This window comes from Salminus brasiliensis, chromosome 13 (genome assembly GCF_030463535.1).
Source record: "Salminus brasiliensis chromosome 13, fSalBra1.hap2, whole genome shotgun sequence".
NCBI lineage: Eukaryota > Metazoa > Chordata > Actinopteri > Characiformes > Bryconidae > Salminus > Salminus brasiliensis.
Window position 1 is genome coordinate 5,232,731 of NC_132890.1, and position 21,113 is coordinate 5,253,843.

Sequence of the window (21,113 nt, forward strand, 5' to 3'; positions counted from 1 at the left end):
ACTGACATCCCCTGTAGTCTTTTCTTCGTTGCTGTTTTAGAAGACAAAACTAACAACCAATGTGGACGTTTTCACTGTGGGATCAGGCTGTTGTTTTTTGTTGTTGTTTTTTTTTTACAGTGGGATCAGTTTTTAGAGATAGCAACAGATCAGTGTCAGGAAATATATACTATATTTAATAAAATAAAGCAACTCCACATGCTGATTATATTGTGGGTAAAGTAGTTTTTGCTGAAGAATTCCTTTAACATTTGCATATATATTGTACCTAAGACCACCCCATTAGCCAAGCTTCCGTTTAAATATTATGTGCAATTCAGAAGTTTTGCCAGAAATCCATTCATTTAAGAGGCATCTGTGATCTTTTAATGGCTGGTTCATTGTTTGCAGGCCAGAGACACCAGGCAGGACGATCAGTGGCCCACCTAATGAGGGTTGAAACCACAGTGCCACCCCGACATCAGGCATCTGGGACTGGCAACGCACCAGAAAATTCTGGAGGAGCAACGCAGAGCCATTTTTCAGACGAATGTTTGATTTGGTATTTCAGAATGTCCGAAAATTAACCCTTGTTAAATCACTGACCATCTGAGCCAACTGAAAAGAGAACCATGTGACTGATTACACTCAGCTTTATAATAAAAAAATAATATCTCCATCACTCGCATTTTGTGTTTTAGATATTCTAAATATTCCACCTTTTGTGTAGGTAAATTTGGGCTTTTGCACATTTTTAAAATTTGTAGAAACCTGGTGGATGGAAACCTCTGCATTGCCTCAGTGACAGTTACATGCTAACTCTGTGTTATCACGTTTCACTCTGTGTTAACCTTGTGTATGCCCTGGCTCTCGCTCCTCTCCTCCTCCGGCAGTCCGTCACCGTGGGGTTCATCAGGAGTCCCGGCAGGCTGCATGACCTAACATCTGTGCCTCTGTTTGCATCTCCAGCATTGCACATTTCACTGCAGTACAGGGACACCCAACACCCTCATCCATCTTCCTCAGGGGACAGCACTTGGCCCCAGCAGACATCAGGAGGAAATGTCGTGTCACTGTCCACCAGGAGAAATGCTTCCAGCTTCATCTTCTGAACGGAGTCACCCACTAAACCAGATGAAACCCCACTCCCTTCTCCATCAGTGGAGGTCCTCCGCGCTGGAGTGGCCGTAAAGCCCCCATAATCAATCATATTCCCAAGATCTGAGCATTTTTCATCTGATTAGGTTCCTGAGAGCGTATGGAAGTGGAGAGGTCTGGGAGTGATTACAGTGATTAGGAATATGCATAGTTCTGTATAGTGTGATATGGCACACCTGTCCGAACGCCATTTGGGTGGGTTGTGTTTTGGTTGCTGGAGTGTGTGTGTGTGTGTATTTGGTCTCGAAAGGACTGGACATTTTGACCTATTTTTGCTATTAAAATATCTGCTCATTTTATGCGAGTTGAGTTTAGACCTGTCAAATAAGAATGCTATGAGGACAAAAGTATTTGGACGCCTGCTCATTCATTGCTTCTTCTGAAATCAAGGGTATTAAAATGAGTTTTTCATGCTTTGGTAGGAGTAACTGTCTCTACTGTCCAGGAAAGAAGGCTTTCTACTAGATTTTAGAAGAGCATTGCTGTGAGGATTTGATTGCATTCAGTGATAAGAGCGTTAGTGAGGTCAGGATGTTGGATGATCACCACCCCACCTCTTCCCTAACTCCCTAGCTGTTCCACAGCTCAATGCTGAAGGGCTTTAAGCCCATCTAGGCCATGCACCGCATTAGGCATGATGCCAATAGGTTTATGTTTAACATTACGTCTCCCTTGTGTTCCCATTGTGGCATGGACTCCACACGATATCTGACGCCAAGATGTTTTAAGTCCTGTAAGTTGTGAGGTAGGGCCTCCATGAGCATAAATTAGCCTTGGGTGCCCAGGACCCTGTTGCTGGTTCTCCAATTGTCTGTCATTGGTGCGCTTTTGGTAGGTACTGACCACTGCATTTTGGAAACACTCCACAGGACCTGCCTGATGTTTTGAAGATGCTCTGACCCAGCGATCTAGTCATCACAGTTTGGCTCTAAATTTACCAAATGTCTCCTCTTCTCTTCTTTACTGGATTATTTTCCATCTCAACCAAAGACAAACCTGACCTCATCCTACTTTCCCATACTTTCCCATAACCTCTTCGATTCTGAGTTACACAAGACTCTGTAGGAAAACAGAAGAAGGTGTCTCAACACAATCCAGGAACATCATTCATCAGCATGGACAAATGTCTCTGGACAGGAATGGGAAGACTACAACAATACACACTCACATGTGTGTATATGTACACGGCTAAATGGACCTCCATGACAATGTTTAATCTAAGCGTCGTGTTTAAAACCTTGTCCTTGGGACAGACGTGGGCCTCCTGGCACAGTGCAGGCGGCATTGGCTTTTGAAGTGCTGATGTAGCCACTCTGACTCTGGTGGTCTAAGTAGGGCTGACTGGATGATTAGGTGGATAAACACACCTGCCGCCTTGCTCGCTGCTGGAGACGAGGCGTTTCCAGGCAGGATTGGGCATCTTTCTCATGTTTCCTGTGCCAGTCTGCAACTTCCTGTCTGCGGTGCTGGAATGTGTCTCTTTCATTTCCGTTATTTGGATACAAGGAAAGTGAATAACAACCGTTATGGTTAACTCTCTACAAGGCAAATGGGTGAAATTTGGCACTGAGGTCTTATTAATCAATTATTAATAAGCTATTGATTATCATTATTGATGAATTAGTTCACCTAATCTTACATAACACCTACTAACGAGCTGGTTCCTTTTTCATTCATCTTTTTATCCCCCTTTTCTTGGTCATGGTGGGTCCGTAGACGACCTTAATGGACACAACATTTACATTTACATTTACATTTACATTTAAGGCATTTAGCAGACGCTCTGCTCCAGAGCGACTTACAAAGTGCTTTGCTATTTACCCAAGAAAAACCTCAGCTAGTTAGAATAGACTAATAGTTCAAAGATCCTCTAAGTTTAGACTCTACTAAACACAAGTCAGTAAGGAGACCACTCTGCTATTCGTCCAAGTATTCTCAGAAGAGGAGGGTCTTCAGTCTGCGTTTGAAGACGTTGGACTCTGCTGTTCGGACACCCAGGGGAAGCTCGTCCACCACTTTGGTGCAGGACAGAAAAAAGCCTGGACGCTTGTCTTCCGCGGATTTTGAGGGATGGCTGGTCAAGCCGAGCCGTACTTGAAGCTCGAAGGGCTCTTGGTGCGGATCGACTTTTGACCATTGCCACCAGGTACGAAGGGGCTGGTCCGTTCTTGGCTTTGTAGGCCAGCGTCAGGGTTTTGAATCTGATGCGGGCAGCAGCTACAGGAAGCCAGTGAAGAGAACGGAGCAGTGGAGAGACATGGCTGTAAGGCAGGAATATGTCCTGGACGGTCTTTCACAGGGCACTTCACCTACTTTTTCAGTCACACCTAGGGGCAATTTAGTACAGCCATATGTTTTCAGAGGAAATCAAAATACATCTCTGGAAACCCACATGAATCTACTTACACATCCACTCTGCTGCTTTCAGAAAACAGTGTTTCGTGTTTCCACTCCGTCCTCCCCACTTCCTCGCCACTAGTTTAGTCCTGCTCAGTTGCCCAGGGGGTTGGCTCCACCCCGGCATCCATCTACAGCACGATCTGCAAGGGTCCAGATGTTGCAAGTTCTGAGCCAATGACGGTGCCAGCACCAAAAACTTTTAAATTGTTGAATATTTTATAAGATTAAAATTGCATTTTTATTACACACATTCTGGTAGAACTGTGTCTTCTGGAATGGTGGCGCTCCATCTAGTATTTCCGGCACAAGCTGGGGAGTTAGGGATGCGGTGGGGTGTCATCCAACATCTTGACCTCACTGGCACTCTTTTTGGTGAATGCAATCGAATCCTCACGGCCATGCTCCTAAAATCTAGTAGAAGGCCTTCTTCCCTGGACAGTAGAGACAGTTACTCCAACAAAAGCAGGAGAAACTCTTCTAAAACCCTTGATTTCAGGGGACACTGTGCAGGCATGAAATGAGCAGGCGTCCCAATACTTTTGTCCCTATAGTGTATGACATGTCCAGCCTTCTCCTTCTTGTATCCAGGTGTTATCTATCAGTGTCTAGCCCCACCCCTTCTCATTATCATTGCCACATGTTCATTATTCGCCCTCTTTGACTCCGTGGCCCTTTGTTGTTGGTCAGTTTCTGTCAAGTCTTCTGCATGTGCTTTTCTACCTGGTGTGTACGAAATCCCCGCGGCTTCACAGACCTAAAATGTAATGATTATAATATAATATATTCCTCTGGTTTGGTTGGTTTTTTTGCTTTTACAAGGCCACTAAAGAGGTGGGGGGGGGTTCTCCAAAGCTAGAACCATTGCTGGCTGTGATGAAGGATGAAAAAACACATAAAGCTAAGTGGCTCACTGATGTCCTCTCAGTGACGCTGATATGGGTGTGCTGGACATAAAGGTCAGGGTTCAACGGGCCAGGGGGTCATTTTCAGTCTGTTTCCGGTCTGCAGGGTGCTGCTGTCCTTGTCTCCATTCAGTCGCTAATTCACACACACTGTCACACACACACACACACACACACATTGAACACTCTCATATCTCATCCTGGTGAAGAGTATGCTTCATTAACATGACACATTGATGGTGTTTTGATCAGGATAGAGCTCTGGATCTTTCGCCAGACCAAATAGGGATGTGTTTGGCCTCTCTCACATACACACACTTTTGATTGATCTTACTGGAGCTTGTGATCTGCTTTTCCCTCTTTCTCTTTTGCACACACACACTTATGCACACACACCCACTGTCAGGGCTGTCATGAGGAAAACACGTCACTGTAATGTGATGAGAGGTAAAAGGGTCTCTCGCAGGTTCGTCATAACAGCGGTGTTTTCAATAGCGACTGCTGACACAATGATAAAATATGTGAAGAGGAAATCAAACGCTGACACGTCGTTCACAAACAATCCAGCGTGGATCAAAGCTGATATGAGCTACAGGGCACGCAGCAGATATTGTTATTCTCCCTGATTATGACGTAGTGAAGCTCAGGCAGAACCCTGTCACCTCTTTAAGTGCACAGCTGAATCCAAGGTGAAGGCGCGAGGCCTTCAGAGTGCACTCTAATATAATATAATATATACTCTATATAATACATACTCTAAGGCCTTTGTAATATAATATAATATATACTCTATATAATATATACTCTAAGGCCTTTAAAATATAATACAATATATATTGTATATAATATATACTCTAAAGCCTTTATAATATAATATAATATAATATATACTCTATATAATATATACTCTAAGGCCTTTGTAATATAATATAATATAATATAATATAATATATACTCTATATAATATATACTCTAAGGCCTTTGAAATATAGTATCATATAATATAATATAATATATACTCTATATAATATATACTCTAAGGCCTTTGAAATATAGTATCATATAATATAATATAATATATACTCTATATAATATATACTCTAAGGCCTTTGTAATATAATATCATATAATATAATATATACTCTAAGGCCTTTGTAATATAATATAATATAATATAATATAATATAATATAATATATACTCTAAGGCCTTTATAATATGTAAAATGCTGGTAAAGTTCTCTAATGCAAAGTTACTTTAGGGCCAGTCAGAAAAGCCTGCAAGCAGACCCAGAGAGCCTCTGAGTCATAGTATAGTCACTCCAGCAGCCAGCCCAATTGTCCTCCAAATCGCGATGCACAGAGGGTCCAGCAATGATCCAAACTACGGTGTAAAGTTGCTACCTACAAGCAACCCTAAATGCCTCTGAATTACGAGCTGTGGCATGAAGTTATTCGCTGGCCCAGACATTAGGAGAGTCCTTATGATTGGGCTAGGTTCCAAAAAGCCAAGAAGTCACAATGCAAAGAGAATCTGAGGCCAGCCAGAAAGGCCGGCAAGTCACAACGGAGAGTCACTCAGCACCAGGCCCTAGAGAGCCTCTGAGTAGCGGTGTATTCCAGTGGCTGGATATACTCCAGAGGCACTCCAGTGGCTAGCCCAACAGTCCTCAGATCCACAATTTAGGCTCATTCCAGTGGTGGGCCCAGAAAACCTCAGAGCCCCAATGTAGCATCACTCCAGCAGCCAACCCAGCAATCCACCAAGACGTGACATCAGCACTCTAAGCAGTGACACAAGACACAAAGACACTCATATTCAGCATTTGAGTGGACAGAGCAGGTTATGGGACTTGCTTAAGGGCCCATCAGTGGCAACTAACCGAGCCAGGGTATTGAACCCACAACACTGTCATCAATAGCACAGTCCTCAAACTGTAAAGCCACCGTGCTACAGGTATGAAAAAGTGACATCAACCCTCCAGAGGCCCAGGGGTTGTGGGTTCAATCATTGTTCCTGTCACTGTATGTGTGGAGTGTGGTGTGGTCTCCTCGTGTCCTTGTGGATTTCCTTCCACTTCCCAAAAACAGTTGGCAGGTAAATTGGCCATGCTGTGTTGCCCCTAGCTGTGTGAGTGTATGAGTGAATGAATGGGTCCGTGGGGTCCCCTGCATAGGACTGGTGCCTTGTCCAGGGGGTATTCCTGCCATGCTCCCAATGATTCCAGGTAGACTCTACTGTGACCCTGACTGGAAAGCAGTGGTTAAGAAATTGGGTAAATGGATGGATGGATGAATTGGACAGCATGGTGGAACAGAAGGTAGTGTGTGTGCTGCTCGGCTCCTATAGCCCAGGGCTGTGGTTTCCTCAAGGTACTCCAGGTTTCCTCCCAACTACACTTGGTAGGTGAATTGGTTATGCTAAATTGCCACTAGGTGTGAGTGAAGGAGTAAAAGAGCTCATACGGTACCATGTGAAGGACTGGCACACCGTCCAGGGGGTACTGCTGATCAAGTAAATGAAGGTGTGGCAAGCCTGAAGTGTACAGTGGTACTGTGGAGAGCTGGAGAGCTCTTACTCAGTAGTTTCTGCACTCAGAGACCCTTGACCGTTCCCATTCGCACTTCACTAAATGAGTTTTCGAATGCTGGCAGTAGCCGGCTCACTCCCTGACTGCCCACTGCAGCTTTAATGCCTCCATCTGGACTTCTAAAGGTTTACTACCCGACTCCACTCATTATGATAAAAGACAAAAGCTGTGGGTTTTGGAGCTGATAAAAAAAATGTAAGTGTGTGTGTGTGTTTGTGTGTGAGAAAAAGAGAGAAACTGCAGACTGGTATTGGCATTAGGCCTATAAAAAGGAAAGCCCCTCTGACAGTAAAGCAGCGGGGCTTCCACCAGTAACACAGCAGTGTCCCAATTACCCCCACACCACACTGAACAACCCAAACCATCCAAACCAAGCACACACATGGTCCAGACCAGCATATCCAGAGTAGAAGAGGAAACACTGAACACCTTATTATAGCACCTCGACTGCTTTAACACCACATTACACCACAGTAGGGCTCAGTCCAATAAAATTTCAATCCTGGAGGTTTTAGAGTTATTATAAGCTACAATGATCTAAATATCTTCACAGAGAACTATGTTTGTAAATGGGAGTGGGAAGGACCTCATGAAAGCTGAAGAACCTCCATGAAATGTACAGTTTTTGTCTTTGTCCCAGACCCATATGTCCAGGCCAAGTGTAATTTAGAAACCTTTATGCTGGAGATTGCATGTCTGCATGTTCTTTACCTTTTTAGCATTTTTATGCACGCAATTTCGCCTGATTTTCAGCACCCATGCCAATGTAAACTTCACAATCCTTCAAAGAAGAAAAGCTCCCTTTCTACAGAGCAGAGCAGGACAACTTCAAACTGGAGCATGTTGGCTTGAGTTGCTCATAATTAACTGGAAACAGTCGCGACTTGGCACGAAAGAAAGCAATAATTACTATAAATATTATCATTTTAATACAAGCTGAGCCTGAAATTAATTTGGCAAAAAAAAAAAAAATGAGAGTGAAGTGAGGGGGAAAGTGGAGATTGGTAATGAGGAGATTGTCAAAGGGGGCCTGCGAGCTCCATGCATGAGTGCGAGTGGGGCTTGATTGCAATTTGCAGATTTAAGAAACTCCAGAGTTCCAGAGTGGCGACAGAAAAGTCCTTACAAGGAGGAGAGAAAGTTTGGGGGAAACAGAGCTCATTAATTTTCCTCTAATTTGGCCAGTCACGTCAGCGGGGTGTTTTGGGGTGGATTTAGTTTCTCCTTGCGCTGACCCGCACAAGCGGTCATTCAGAATGGCCACTAATGTCCACTGCTGGTAGACGTCTTAGAAAATGTGATGAGCAGTAACCGTTTAGTTTATTGTTCCCTAAGAGTTGATAACTAATGCATGGCATAATCCAGCCATGGGAAACAATTAGGACATCCCCTGCCTTTCTTTGCATATTTAAATATATGGACATTTGATCTTCATTTGAACAATATTTCTGAAGGTAGATGAAGGTAATATAACCACACAGCTAAAGAAATGCAAAAATCATTAATGAGGAAAAAAAAAATATTACTACTTAAATGCCTAAAATTAGAATCAGGTGCAGCTGCAGATGATTATGCTGCGTTCCATTTGAACTGGGATATCGGATTTTCCAAGATCTAAGTAGGAAATTTTTACTGGAAAGCCTCCACATGTCAAATTTCCAACTCAGAAAGTCAGGAGAGCCTCAGAAAGTCCGAGTTCAAAATCCAAGATGACTGCACTGCACATCAACAGTACTAAAAGCAGTGTTATAGAGTTTATTAGCACTTCTATCCATCTTCTATAAATCAGTCAAACACTCAGTACTGTCCAGCGTCTATCTGGGGACGTGTTTCCCTGTTGTTTGAATGTGTAAAATACCATATAATAATAATAATTGTTGTCAACTGGTAACAGTGCTAACCTGGGAGAATGGGAACAATGGGGACAGTGCTAATTTAGGACAATAAAAGTGGGACATATTTTGGTTAGATTGGCCATAAACCTCAGGTAAACGGTTGTCAGGCCAGTTGGGGTAAACTCTGAAGTCTTTAGAGAACTGTTTGACGTCATTCCCAGTTTTGATGTCCGACCTCTGAGGTAAATGGAGCGCAGCCTTTGAACACAGTTACAGAAGATTCTGGAGAAGCCCGTCTTCAGACACTTAGTATGGTCTGCTCTTGATGGTTGAATTGAGTGGTGAAGATCATCATCATGGCCGCAGAGCTCTCTGAGGCCTTCAGAAAGAAGGTTGAAGATGCAGATGAGTCTGGGAAGAGGGTTTATAAAGATCTCAGAACAATCAGAAATCAGCCGCTCCACTGTCCAGAAAATGGTGAACAAGTGGAGAACATCTAAAACAACTGCCAGCATGGCCAGGTCAGGTCGTCCTAGCAAGAACAGCCCATGATTTTTCCACATGAGGGTCCATTCAGTTCTAAGTGGATAGAATGGCTTTTAGTCAATAAATCTGATCTGCTGTGCTAAGTCAATAAAGCAGACCTGGTCAGACGCCTTCCTCTTAACCTTGGGAGACACTAAATTCAATGTATAATGGCCTTAGTTTACATTATACGGAGCAATGGCGACAACTACCATTAAGAGGAAAGATTTGAGAGGAAATGAGAGGAAGTAGTGTCCAGACAGATGGTGGTTCTTATATAATAGGCCCTGCAGTGGGGTTTGTAATAAATTATCCATAGGACACAGAGAAGCTCACCTTAAATCTTCTCGCTCATCTGAAGCACAGCAAACTACTGTAAACAGCAGGGGAGCAGAGCCGAGAGGCTGCAGCCATGAATCTGAGACATGCTTACCTTCATCCGCTGCATCATCACCATTTTACCACATCCGTGCAATGGGGAGGGGTGTGTGTGTGTGTGTGTGTGTGTGTAGTTTGTACATTTTCAGTACAGAAAACAATCAGGAGAAAAACAGATGTAAGTTTTTAATTTAGATGGCAAGAGATGATTACATATAGGAGCACAAATAAGAATGTATTTGCTTGATCGGAATAATCAGGACATGGTGTCACACCAGAGGACAAGGTTTTCAGTAAAAAAGTGTATGAAGTTCAAAAAGTTTTAGAAAAATATGGACAAAAAATATGATTACCATTTACTGAAATTAACACTTAAATAATTTGTTTTTATAAAAGTTCAATAATTTCTTGAGTCACACCACAGGACAATTTGTTTAAAAAAAAACCTCTCTATTATTTATTCATTTATTTAATTTACTCAAAGAGCATTTATGAGGCCAGGATGTTTAATTATCACCACCCCACCTCATCTCCAGTTCATCCCAAAAGTACTGGTTGGAGCTCCATCACCATCATTCCAGAGAACACAGTTCTTCCACTGCTCCACAGCTCAATGCTGGGAGGCTTTATACCCCTCTATAACCCACTCCTGGCATTAGTGGGGTTCATCTTTATCTGCTCTAGTGAGTCCTCTTCTGTTGGCAGTACTTCTCAAACAGGTAGGTATGCGCATTTGCACATCTGTGTCAGCAGTAGGAATGACTTCAAGTAGCTGAATGCATTCATGAGAAGGGATGTCCACAAACATTTGGACACATAATGTACCACACTAATTAATGCACTTCTAATGGTGGTTCACTGGTGTTAATATGAGGTTTGGGATGCTCCCAGGGGCTTCAGTCCTCACTTAAATAAGCTATTGCCTGTCCTGTGTGTGTGTTTGAATGTGTGTGTTCATGTGTGTGTGTGTGTGTGTGTGTGTGTGTGTGTGTGTGCTCATGGTCCAATATTTACTCATTGTCTTCACTTTTGCTCAGTACTACATGTATACTGTCTATGCCACACTGTCCTGACATTGTATAAAAACCGGTCAGTGTCTGTGTGCACATAAAGTGTGTGTGTGTGTGTGTGTGTGTGTGTGTGTGTGAGTGTGTGTGGACTTTTGAAGCGAGATTGTAATGCAGGCAGCAGACTGGGGCAGTGTAGGCAGACAGACTGTCAGCGGCTGTTTAGAGGATTTACAGGAAGGCAGAGCAGCTGTGTGTCTTTCTCTGAGGCTGATGACACTCGGCCTGCTGCAGCCTTCGCTGCCCAGCTCCCGACCCTGAGCAGACAAAAGAAGCTCCCATATCTCCTTCAGCTCAGGGTAGAGCTGGAGCCCCGGCATCAGACACTCAGGGGCTAGCTCAGCACATACACACACACACACACTGCAGATTCACTGCAGAGGAGAGCGGAGCGAAGTCAGCCGCTGTAAAAAGCACACACAGTGTTTCTGAAACCACAGAGAGAGAGAGAGAGAGAGAGAGAGAGAGAGAGAGAGAGAGAGAGAGGGAGAGAGAGAGAGGGAGGGAAAGGCCAGTGCCTTGAATACTAATCCACCATTGCAATAAGCAAGATTAGCTGTTAGCACACAGCTACGTCCTAGTTTTGTAGATGTTCCACAAGGTCCACAGGTAGACACCCCCCCCCAGTCTCACTAATCTTAGAACATTTAGGAGATGAGAGGTGAATCCCGGCTCACACCGACAGATCGTCACTGAGACTTCACATTAGTCCTTTATTTATCATGGGTGATCAATACTTGAAGATGGCCTAGAGTGGAAACTGTATTTACTCTGACATACACTATATGTCCAAATATTTGTGGACACCCCTTCTAATGAATGCATTATTCAGCTTTCACCCATTTGCATCCATTGCTGTCCCAGATGTGCAAATACACACACACTACTTGTCTAGTCCCTGTAGAGAAGCATTGGCAACACAATAGGACTTTCTGCAGCAGATCAATATGAACCTATTGGCACCCTGCTGCCTAATGCCAGGCGTGGGCTAGAGGGGTATACACCCCCCCAGCACTGAGCTGGGATGAGTTGGGGAGTTGGGTGATGATGAGGTGGGGTGGTGATCATCCAACATCCCGACCTCGCTAACGCTTTTATCGCTGAATGCGATCTAGAAGAAAATCTAGTAGAAGGCCTTCATCCCGGGACAGTAGAGCCAGTTACTCCAACAAAAGCAGGATAGCAGAACTCTTTTTAATAATCTTGATTTAAGGTGTCCCAATACTTTTGTCCAAATAGTGTACATACATACATATTTACATACATGCGTATTTACTCTACACCAAACTACAACTTAACGAGAGTCCTCCTGGAAGATCTGCAGGAACTGAGTGACCCAATCATGCTAATATGGATCAGGATCTCAAAGAAATGCTCTTTTAACATCGTGTGGAATCCATGCCGCAAAACTCCAAGGCTGTTTTGAGACCAGTAAGACCTAATAAAGTGCTGCAGGAGTGTATTTTGCCTTCCTAATTGATTTGGACAAAGTTATTTGTAGGTATGTAAAGTGTAAGCATGTTCAAGTTACTTCACTTAAACGTCTATTGCACTGTTTTTACCACCCTGTTATTTAGTGTAGAAACGGTTGTAGGCCTGTTCTTCCCGTGGTTGTGTGGAGTTCTGAAACCAAGTATCTACATCCTATTGAGATTCTCCTGGAAGGAAAAAAAAGGTCTGAATATATTTAGACTGTATTTCAGAGTACAGGCTTTTTTATACTCGCCCGTCTTCTATACATAGACACCAGTTGCTGTGTGACTGATTATAGTGGGGACTTGGTATGGCCCTTAGAAGTATAGCATATCAAGACTGCCCTCTTGTGGTAAGTTCTGACATCCAACATTTTGCTTAAGTTAAGGTGTTTTACTGATAGAAAATCCATGTGATATGTTTTCACTCAGGTCCTCTGCATGTGACAGATGTCCTTAGATTTCCTCAGTCTCAGTTTAGGTACACATTCTTTGGAGAGCTCTAAAGTAGTGTAGTGGATTGTCAGCCTTGTTATTGAAAGAAGTGTGTCCTCTAGATCCCGTGCACACAGTCAGGGATTTTAAGTGTTTAACAAAGTGAGCAGAGATCTCAGAGACGATTTACAACATTTAATAGAAAATAAATAAATACAGCAGTGACCAATCTGTCTTTCCTTCTGAGACCACTAGGTGTAGCTGTTGCATGTCTGGCCATGAGCTTCTTATCTCGCACAACACTTCCCAAATACACCCCTGACAAGACACAAGCATTTCAGTTCTTGCGTTCTTCCCATCATTTCAATTTTTCCGCATCATTCCGACTAAGCTGATCCATACTATTAACCAAAACGCGGCTGTCAAGCACATTTTGGGAATCGGGAAGAAACCCAGTGCTGAGAGAATGCGCATAATACACAGTACAGAACTCTGTGACCCTCAAGAAAGTGTGTATATATGTGTGTGTGTGTGTGTGTGCAGGCTAAAAACTCCAACCACCATCTTTCAAATGTTACCTGCAGAGTCATTCCTTCATCTTCAGAGCTGCTTCTTCCTGGTTAGGACCATGGCAGGCCCGGAGCCTAGCCAGAATCATTGGGCGCAGGGCAGGAATATCCCCTGGACAGGACATCCACTAGACCCGTTTACTCACACACTCAAACCCAGGGTAATTCAGCATTGCCAGGTCACCCACTTTTTTGGGGGGAGGTGGGAGGATATGCAGAGAATGCACCAAACTCCCCACAGACAGACACTTCTCTGAGTGAGAATCGAACCCACAACCTCATGCACCTGCTGCACCACTGTGCCACCCCCTGTTAACTGCATAGCCCTGAAATCCCCACAAAGACAGTGGATTTAATGAAACTCCTGCAAATAAGCTGTGCTATAATCAGAATTCAGGCTGAAATAGTTTAAGAGCTCAGTGAACTGGAATAAAAGGTTTGGGATTGAACGGCTGAATTTGTCACTGCCAGAATAACGAATTAGACAGACGAGCAAACTTTTTTCTTTTTATCTGGAAATGCCATTCCGCACTTACTGCTGCCGTTCACACACAAAAAAAAGAACGAAATGGCACATCTGAAAAAGGACAAAGAGAGATTAGTGGCCTACAAACACAAGTAAATTAAGGGCCCTTTTATTTATTTAATACGCTCAGATGTTATTTCAAAGGTCGATGCTTTCCTCCAGCTCGGCTGGAGAGGCCCCTCCTCTGCTGCTGCCGCGGTTCAGACCCAAACCTGCGATAGGGAAACATCCCTGCTAGGTGCGGGGTTGTGCTCTGGGCAATGGGCTGTGTAATGGAGGCAGGCATTGGGGTGTGGAGGGGTTAGATCAGTGTCCACAGCCCACTTGCAAACACACACACACACACACTCTCGCTGCATACACACTTACATGGAGGAGGACTTTGGTGTGATCGTTCGCCTCTGGTCTCATTTCAGATAGCCTGCGTTTGACGGTTATCTGGGAGGAAACAGAAGTGATAAAACAATACATCTTCTTGTCACTTGCTTGTCAGAAGTAAATGAAGCCAGTGTCCATGAGAAGCATCAGATCAGGGGTGTGAAGAGAGCTGCAGTGACTCTGAGAAAGTACTGCTCTGAGAGCTTTGCTTTGGCTTGTTTCCGCTGGCTTGGCAGAGCTGGCTAAGGCCCAAAACGCTGCATCTCGGTTTCAGTGCGTCCTTTACATGCTGAGTGATTGTAACGGGATCCTGTGTGCAGGAAGATGGCCTTAAAGAGTCCATTAATGGAGAAGTTAGTCTTGTATTGCATTTATTGCGTATTTAAGTTGGTATTTAAGGAGCAGGTAAACCGGTTAAACCCCCTTTTACCTTTTACCTTCCGTCACACAATTCTACACAAAATAGCCCAGACTAACAAAGTGACAGCAGGGTTTTAGACATTTCTGCTCATTTACTAACCCCTTAAACAGCCTATGACCAGCCACCAGGGCCGAAAGTGTTATTACAACCTTCTATTACCAATGAACAGTGCCACCAGTTTGTACAGAAGTCCCTGTAGTTACTGAGTAATGCGCCTTCCTGTGTAATCCGTCATTCTGCATTAAGGGCTTAAAAATCTAAATGTTAAATATCATATGTACACAAGTGTTCATACCCTTTGACATGACACCTAACAGTGAGCTGAGGTGCATTTTGTTGCCACTGATACGAAATGAGATGTTTCTTCAACCTAACTGGAGTCCACCTGTGGTAAATTCAATGGGTTGGACCTGGTTGGTGATTGGCGATTGCCAACATCTGCCTATATAAAGTCCCACAGTTGACAGTGCATGTCAGAGCAAACTCCAAGACTCCATGGGTCCGAAGGATTTATCTGCAGACCTCAGAAGCAAGACTGTGTCAAGGCATAGATCTGGAGAAGGTTACTGATATATTGCTGTAGCTTTACAGGGTCTAAAGAGCACAGTGACCACCATCATTCATGAATGGAAGAAGTTCAGAACCACCAAGAATCCAAATTGAGCGATTGGGGAAGATGGGCAGGAACCCGAAGGTCACTCTGACAGAGCTCCAGTGTATCCTTGTGGAGATGGGAGAGCCTTTCAGACGATCAATCAAATATGGACATTTACATTTACATTTACGGCATATAGCCGATGCTCTTATCCAGAGCGACTTACAAGGTTACTCATATTACACAGGTGGGCCAATGTAGTGTTAGGAGTCTTGCCCAAGGATTGTTCTTGATGTAACGCAGCATAGTCACCCAAACCAGGAATCGAACCCCAGTCTCCCACATGGTGTGGTAGCTCACTGGCAGGTAGTGGTGTTATCTGTTGCACCACACCAATGGACAAAAGTATTGGGACACATCTCTTAATTATTGAATGTATCAGGTGTTTCATTCAGTCTTATTGCCACAGGTGTATAAAATCAAGCCCCTAGCCATGCAGTTGGCCTTTCTTCCACACATTAGTAAAAGAATGGGAGGTTCTGAAGAGCTCACTGAACTCCAGCGTGGTTCTGTATGTAATAGGAGACACCGCTGCACCAACAACAACAACAACAAGTCAGCTGGTGAAATTTCCTCCCTCCTAGAAGAGTTTAGGTGGAACAGCTTACAGAGAGCAGCTCAGCCACCGAGTGTCTGTCAGACCACGTAAAGTTACAGAGTGGGGTCAGGGCCGAGTGCTGAGCTCAGAAGCTCAGAGTGCAGAAAAGTAGCTGCAACGGGGGCCGACTCCATATTAAAGCCTATGGATTTAGAATAAGATGTTATAAAAGCTGTAGGTGTAATATGTAGGTGTCCAAGTACTTTTGTCCATATAATGTATATGTGGTTAACACTGATTTGTCAGTATCAGCATCAGCAGACACAGTATGTACCAGAAAGATGTCAAATAATGGCCCTGAATTCCTGCATCGCTGCATCCTGCATAACCTGCACACAATTATGTAATCAGATCTAATCAAGTCCTCCATTATCTGAACAAGCTGTGTAGCATCTTTCTTAGTGTAGCATCTATTCACCTCCAGTAAGGCACAGCTTATGACCACGCGACAGGCATTATTAATCGATCGGGAGAACATTAGGGCAATAGGCCGTCAGGCTCTTTCAGCCCTGTGCCCTGATCCAATTTAGATTACTGAACAGAAAGAGGACGTGGAGATTGACAAGGACCAAGCTGCCTTATCTACTGCCTGTAGTAAAACAGGGCACCCACCATGGCTGCTACACCCATTATAGACACTAGACTATAATTGTAAGAGGACAAAGCTGCCTCGTGGCCTCATACTCATTATAAACGCATACCAATTTAAGCTGCATCGCCTGCACTGAATTATGGGTAAAGGCACTTGTGCATTGCTTAATTAGCAGGGAAATCGTAGCCCGTTTCAGACTGTATATTTAAAATACAGTATACTGGTGCTCTGATCTAGGAAATACAAGCGTATCCACTGTGAGAAAGCATGGCCCTGTGGTAGCTCCTTCTCCATTTGGTGGTGTGTTTTAATGGGGTTTGATGAATGAATTATATATGTGAACTTCCAACTGACTACTCAAAACCCAGTGAAGATGCAGTGACCTGTGGGCTAACAAATCGTTAGCAACCATAACAGCCTGAAAAGCCCAGTGAGCTGATGATGGTGAACGTGTCTGCTGCGGTAAATTGACTTCAATCCATCCACACTCACGAAAATCGCAGCACATTAGCATGTTTTCACGTTTCAGAAAAGCTAAAGTGGCTCTTGGAAATTTGGAGCAATAATAACGATGATTTTTGGTACGTAACATTAATCAGTGATAATTTGGGCAGCATCAAATATATTTATATACACTGTATATTTTATAATATTATGATCACCTGCCTAATAGTGGGAATAGCCTCACTTGGCTCAGATGACCCTAGCAAGACATTGTGGCATGGACTGACTTGAGATGATGGAAGGTGTTTCGCACTGGCGTGTCGATTGCTCTGTACCACTTGCCAGAGTCGCCGTTCCCATCTGGCATGAGTGGCCAGTGGGATACTTCATTGCAAGTGCATTCTCGGTACACCTTCCCTATGATGGCTCTAGAACATCCCATAAAGTTAGCGGTTTCGGCGATGATACCACCCTGTCACAGTCATATTAGAATATTATATCCACCCCTAGTTTGGAATAAACTTAGCCCGGGACATCACCGATGCCACGTGACAGGGTGTATGCGAGCACACCAGTCAGTTGTAGCAGGGTGCAAAACGATCGTCATGGACAAAGGATGCGATCTGACTGATGTCCAAAAGGGTGTGATAATAGGTTATCAGGCGAAGAGTGTAAGCATCTTGGAAACCGTTAACTTTATGGGATGTTGTAGAGTTGCTGTAGAGAATGGGCTTCTCAATAACTGAGTTGCAAACCTGCTGTTAGAGTTGCAAAGGGGGTCTCTTATGCTTATGGATTTAAAGGTGGAATGTCATAAAAGCTCCTGTAGGTGTAATGTGTCCAAATACTTTTGTCCATCTATATTTATCACCCTAGAAATTGAATCACCATGTTTCAAGTATGCAGCAGCTAAGATGTTTATTCTATTATAACTTAGTTCTCAGTGTTATACAGCCATACCAGTCATTATGAAACCATCTACGGCTCTGTCCATCATTCTGCTTCCAAAGCTGTTTCTAAGCATCTGGGACTCCAGGGAACCACACTGAGAACCATTATCTCCAAACAGAGAAAACTTTGAGCAGTAGTGAATCTTCCCAGAAGTGGCTGGCCTATCAAAATCCCTCCCAGAGTGCAGCAATGGCTCGACCAGGGAACCCAGATGAACATCTAAAGAACTGCAGGTCTTACTTATCTTAGGTAAAGCCAGCATTCACCAACAGATTCCACCTTTAGAAAGAGACTGAGTTGCCAGGCAAAAACACCCCCCCCCCCCCAAGCTTTTTGTAAATTTGTTCTGAGAACTGATGAGAAAAGGGAACTTTTTAGAAGATAGGGGTCCTGTTACAGCTTGCATGAAGCCAAAAAACACAGCATTCCACAAAAAGAACATCATACCAGCATTCAAACATGGTGGTGGTAGTGCTTTACTGCTTTGCTGATTCAGGGCCTAGGCAACTTGCCATAATTGACTGAATTAAATAACCATGAATTGTAATTAACCATGAATTCTGCTCTTCACCTGAAAATCCTGGAGGAGAACATGTCATCATCCATGATCTGCAACCAATCAAATGATCATTTTACTGTTGTGTGTACTTTATATGAGAATCTGAAAGCATTTATTGTGCCAACTATGCAAGAATAGACGCTTGAGGGACACTAAATATGGAAATACACTGCATGGACAAAAGTATTGGGACACCTGTTCACTTAAGGGTATTAATAAGGAGTTTATCCTGCTTTGGTTTGAGTGAATATCTCCTATCCAGGGAAGGCTTTCTACCAGATCTTGGAGCAAATTCGCAGGGAGGATTTGGCTGCTGTCAGCAACAAGAGCATGAGTGAGCTCAGGATGCTGGATGATGATCACCACCCCAACTCATCCCAGAAGTCTTAGATGGAGCACCATCACCATCATTCCAGGGAACACAGTTCTTCCACTGCTTCACAGCTCAATGCTGGGGGGCTTTATACCCCTCTAGCCAATAGGTTCATGTTAATCTGCTCCAGAGAGTCCTATTCCACTGGCAGTACTTGTCGAAGACGAGCTGTGTGAGTGCATCTGCACATCTGTGTCAGCATTGGGTGCAGCTTAAACCCTACCTAGCCTACCTGAAAGCATTCATTCTTCAGAAAAGGTGTCCACAAACATTTGGACCACAGAATACTTTATTAGATGCATGCATGCAACACAATTCGTGGTTGAGGTGACGGATCTGCTCAAAACGAGAGAAGAATACACCATACACCACAGCAACACCTCGCAATGCTAACAGCACAACAATAGCTACTCCTGTTCAGAAAGGATCGGGAACCTCACACCTGCTGCATTCTTCCTGAGGGGCTCCTTACCTCAACGGCCAGCTAATAGAGCTACTTTTCACAGACATGAGAGGCTACTCCACTGGACAAACGCGGACAACGGACCTCTATGCTAATCAGCATTAGCATTTCAGCAGTATTGAAACACAAAATAAAAGCCCTCGAGTGCTTTTGTTTATTTATTTCATTTATTTATTTTTCATCCAAAATAACCCTCCTGGAAACGAAGGCCAGGAATAGAGATAAGGGTTCGTTTACAGAGCGTAAGTGACCATGCTAATTGATGTCCAGCTGCAGATCGCTCCTGTTTAGCATATCACAGGCTTGTCTTTCATTTGCCGGCCTTGATTAGCCCAGGTAATGCATTAATGTGAGATCAGTATCCGCATTAAAACAGCAGGGCCGGCCCGGGTCATCACTAATGCGTGGACACAATGCAGGCCGGGTCACCATTGAACATTCAAACCGAATTCATAATGCAGATATTTTGACTGATGTACTGCCACCATATTAGCAAGTGAAAATATGTTTATTTGTTTTGGGGTTTTTATGAATGTTGCAGCTGTTCTTTTATTGCTGGGATGGAACAGACAGCAGACTGAGACAGAGCGAGAGAGACAGAGCGAGAGAGACTGTTTTGATGGGGTCTGGTTTGAGCCACTCATCATCAAAACCACATTAGGCACGTTGTCAGATAGCATCGCTGAGATCATTTTCACTGTGATATACTGTATCAGAGCACACGCTGTGATTCGCCGAGCTCGCTCCCTTTGCCACTGCGATGTTGGGAATGATCTGAAAGTCATACAGGGCTGTCTTATGATGTTCGGTGCTGGTTCAGTGGTTTGGGTTCAGTGCGCAAAGCTAGCAGTCCACCTCCCTGTCCCTGTCCCTGTCTCCGTCTCCCAGCCTAGTCGCTTCGGCGTGTCAGCAGACCGAGGCTGAAAGCGAGCCCCTATACGCTCTCTCCCCCTCTCTCTCTCCATTAGTTCAGCACAATCAAAATCGCATTATCTCAGCTTCTCTCCGGCAAGCCGCTTCATGTTTTACCAGAATGGGGGCAAGGAGTGGTTCAGAAGAGGTGAACGTTGTGCAGGAGTGAATTAAATAACCATGAAAACAAATTACAAAAAAGAGACTGCAGGGGGAAATAAAGATGTGTTTTTTTTGGGATCCGAAACATAATAGCTGCCCGGCGGACAATAATTGCTACCTAAGATCAGGCCTAGTAAATAGGCCACCGTGCATACTAAAATGAAAGCAATCGAGACTGGAGGCCCCCTATGCCTTCTTGAAGAAACTGCAAGCAGGGAACGCTGAGAAATCCTCATAAGAACCCTGCACTTTCGCAGCTACGCTAAACTTGCGTACAGTTTTGCTTGTGTTGCTAAATTCCCTGCATTTTGAGAGCATCCTGCTGGGTGAGCTTAACGCCGTAACCGTCTTTTCAAGATATGACTGGGTCATCTCAGCGATGACACAACAACATACTAATGAGCAGCTTTCTTGTAGCCAGCGCTAACCCCCAATCTTCACATCCCTTCAAATGTGCTGGCCTAACAGCGCCTCATTAAGTCAATGGCATAAAAATCCCGGCCAATTACGAGCTATTCCTCTCCGCATTTCCAAACAAACAGGCCGATTTGCATATCGCCTAATGGATTGCATGCCAGCCAGGGGAGAGTGGATAAGAGGGGGTAATGCATCATATAGTCCATTTATCCACAGCGAGCCTGGATTCCCTGCAGGCTTTCTTTAACCTTTGAGCTCTAAAGGCTACGTCTTCTAACCATGGCCTGGTGATCTTTGGCCTCCGCGAGCACAGATGGGATCCGGCTTTGATGCCGCAAATGAGGAGCGTGGCC